The sequence below is a fragment of the Lutra lutra genome, chromosome 3, assembly GCF_902655055.1.
Source record: "Lutra lutra chromosome 3, mLutLut1.2, whole genome shotgun sequence".
Lineage (NCBI taxonomy): Eukaryota > Metazoa > Chordata > Mammalia > Carnivora > Mustelidae > Lutra > Lutra lutra.
The window spans coordinates 11,819,077-11,822,992 of NC_062280.1; the positions used below are offsets into that span (position 1 = coordinate 11,819,077).

The 3,916-nt window shown below is 43.0% G+C and overlaps 1 non-coding gene across 1 annotated transcript; it reads right to left on the reverse strand.

Moving 5' to 3' along the window:
* Nucleotides 1-3,602: 3,602 nt before the first annotated feature.
* On the reverse strand, nucleotides 3,603-3,710 carry LOC125096561 (U6 spliceosomal RNA). Its single transcript, XR_007126244.1, has one exon. It is a non-coding gene; the product is annotated as a U6 spliceosomal RNA (small nuclear RNA).
* Nucleotides 3,711-3,916: the final 206 nt, after the last annotated feature.

Below are 3,916 nucleotides of genomic sequence, written 5' to 3' on the forward strand. Positions count from 1 at the left end.
AGCAGCCTTAGCTCTGGGTAATTGAGGGTTCCCTTTTAGCTCAAGATTGAGCACAAAACACTACTTTCACTCTTCTTTCAAAACCTTATCAATTAGTTTTCTGCTTTACTAAGTATAATGAGGATAGTGGAACTTTTACTTGACAAATGATGATCTAGAAATTGCTCCTAGCTATTACACTAGATAAAATTACGTTGGGAGGGACGCCTGGGTGGCTCAGTGGGTTAAAGCCTATGCCTTTGGCTCTGGTCGTGATCCCAGGGTCCTGGGATTGAGCCCCGCATCAGGCTCTCTGCTTGGTGGGGGGCCTGCTTCCCACCCCCCCCCACCCCCGCCTGCCTCTCTGCTTGTGATCTCTGTCAAATAAATAAATAAAATATTTTTTTAAAAATTACACTGGGAATTCAGAGGCCTGTATTCCAGGCCCACGTTGACCACTGATGTACTCCTGATTTTAGACATTGCAACTCCCATCCTGAATCTCTGTTTCCTCATTTGTTAAGTAAGACGGTTGAACAGGATCATATTTTCTAAGGCCTTTTCTAGTCCTAACTGTCAATGATTCTGAATGTGATTATATCATGTATAAGTGAAGAAAAAGTAGGAGACATATTCCAGAAGGTTTTTGTTCTTTGTAATTCCCTGTGATGAAGCCGTTTAATAGACCCTGCTACCACCCTCTCCGTACCCTGAAACAGCAGAGTGCAGTAAAAACACTTGAGATTAATGGAGGCTGCTGATTATTTAGGAGCTGCTTGAATAGGACTTTATTATACTACTATTTACCATGAGGCCTGAGAAAATTGGTGGGATTAGAGTTACAGCCCTAATAATTTGCCTCTATAGATTTAACCTGAAATAACAGGCTGAAAGGACAAATAAAATTAGCAGTTTCCTGAATAATTCCTGGATAAATGTAAGTATAAAATCCTGTTGAAAAAAAAAAAAAGCAACAAGTTGGTAGCTTTGGTTCAAAAAAGGCAGAAAGGGAAATGGGTAGGATTACTCGGACCTAATTAAGGGCTTGGCCAAGCTCTGGCTCTCCTAGTTTGCTTTACCTCGAAACTGTTCTGCTCCTTTTCTTTCAGTGTTAGGTGTCAGAGTGACAAATGTGTTTCTTCACGGGCAATCTCCCTTATGGGGAACTTTGCCAGGTATCGAGTAATAAGCAAAATGTGGAGGAGAGGGTGACCCTCTAGGAGTCCAACAGAGAATATGAATTTAGCTTGTGTCCTTAACACAATCTCATTCATTCATTCATCCATCCATCCATTCATTCATTCAAATGCCTTCCTTTTGCTAACATCTGTCTAAGGGCTGTGAAACACAGAGAGATTTAGAAGCTATAGGGATGTCTGGTGGCTCAGTCGGTTGAGCGTCTGCCTTCAGCTCAGGTCATGATCTCAGAATCCCAGAATCGAGTCCCACATCAGGCTTTCTGCTCAGTGAGGAGCCTGCTTCTCCCTCTGTCTCTGCTCTCTCTCTGACAAATAAATAAATAAAATCTTTTAAAAAACGAACTCACTTTAAAAAGAAAATGATTTAGAAGCTATAGAAGATACTGCTCTCTCAGTCATCAAGGAAATGACTGTCTATATCAATGATATTTCAGCTTCCCATCAACAGAGGGTTTTTTAGAAAATGTTTTTTGTTGTTGTTGTTGTTGTTGTTTTTACCAAAAAAGCAAAAGGTTTATTGGAGAGAGAAAGCCTCTTCTGTTGTACCGAGTCTTAAGGTGGCAGTTTTCAAAATTCAGAGGGTGGCAATGATATGTAATTAATGCCAAACTATTTGCTCCTGGCTAGGCAGGATGCAACGATGGACAAAACAAACAAATAAAATCATTCTGCACAAAACACTGAGCAGTGACCACCACACACACATAAAGAGTAGTACCAAAAGGGAGAGAGAGAGACAGAGAGTAGTTCCTTCTCCCGGTGGCTGGCATGAGAAGGGCTGCTCAGATGTCTCCTCTGCCCTTGGTCTCCTGAAGGACCTGTTTTTTGTATGAAAGTATGCACAGCCGGCACGGCAACTGGCCATCTACCCTCTTTCTGTCCTCTTTCCCGTCAAATGCACACAGCTGCTTACACTGCTCACATGAATGTGGTGGTCCATCCTTCTTTGCATTTGTGCACGCCAGCATTTGTTGCCGATGAATGCTGCAATTACGTTGCGGTCCTGACAAGGTTGGGGGTTCCACATAACTGAGCATTCTGAGCACACGTCTTGCATATTGTATTGGTTTTACCCTCCTGCTAGTACTCAATTCTACAGTAGGTACACAGCCCAACAGGGTGCATACTGGCTTAGGACCTATTTTGACAATTTTGACGTTCACCCCTATCCTTTACCCTCACTTCCCAAACCTCCATCTTTGTGTTTCTTTCCTTCTTTCTTTCTTTTTTTCCCCCAGCTTTCTCCAATATTTCTTTAAAATTGCTCAGAAGAGAGAGACTCTCACAGCAGCAAACGGCCACATTTTACTTCCTCAGGCATGGCAAAGCCCATTTTCATTTCATAGAAGAATATTACAACCAACAAACTCTGTTTCCCAGTCTTTGTGAAAGCACCTTTCTACTAAGAGTAATTTCAGTGGTGATGCAGATGTAACTGACGAGCACTAGCTCGCTCCTCGGAGATAACGAAGGCAAGGCGGGCAGGACTTGACTTAGAGCTCTAGGAAGGGGAATCTTCACTTCCAGGATGGAACAAATTAAACCTACTTTATCACTTCCAGCACTTGTCGACAGGGCCTACACACCCTCGCCAGTTTTCGAGGAACTAGATCCTGATTACAAATGCAGCCAGAAGATCGACAACTGACTCTCTAACATGTTCCTCTGCCAACCATGGGAAATAGGCCAGTGGCAAAGGCTGTAGTAACACCATCATCCCGGGATTCATTGCTCAAAACAGTCTCTTAATTCTCCTGCAAAAATAGCCTAACAAGGGTGCTTGGGAGGCTGAGTCAGTTGAGACCCTAACTCTTGGTTTCAGCTTAGGTCTTGATCTCAGGGTCATGAGACTGAGCACCCTATTGGGCTCCCTGCTCAGCAGGGTGTCTGCTTCCCCCTCTCTCCCTCAGCTCCTCCCTCCTGCTCATGTACTCTCTCGCTCCCAATCTCTCTCTCAAATATATAAATAAATATATTTTTTTAAAGGGCCTAACAAAATGTTTCCAAAGAACTTTTGAATTGTATGATGCCAATGAAGCTGCCCTTGAGTTCCTAATTACCTGCAGTAAAAATTGGGCAAGATAGATGAATATAAAAGAATTTTATAGCATAATATGAAACTGGATTTGGCCAGTAAGTTACTATGCACTTTAGTTTTCTAGGGCCTCCATAACAAATTACCACAAACTGGTAATAAATAGCTTAAAACAGCAGAGATTTATTCTCTCACTGTTCTGAAGGGCTCAAGTCCAAAATCAAGGTGTTGGCAGGGCTGCGATCCCTCCAGCCTCTAGAGGAGAATCCTGCCCTGCCTCTCTGAGTTTCTAGGGGCTCCAGGTGTTCATCGACTTGTGTGGTACACCTGCAGTCTCTGCTTCTGTCTCCACATAGTCTCCTTCCCTGGGCCTTTGCCCCTTCTCTTCTCATATGAGGACATTTGTCATTGGATTTACGTGTCATCCTTGCGCAGGGGCCATGCTAATCTTCTCTGTATCATTCCAATTTTAGTATATGTGCTGCCGAAGCGAGCACTGTCATTGGATTTAAAATCCAACCTCAACTGGGACGATTTCCTCCTGAGATTCCCTAACCTAATGATATCCGCAAGGATCTTTCTTCCAAATAAGGAAATATTCATAGGTTCCAGGTAGACATGTCTTTTGGGGGCCACCATTCAATCCACTATACTATGTTATTCTTTCAGTTGGATCTTATCCTCTTCAGAAAGCTGTTTTGTT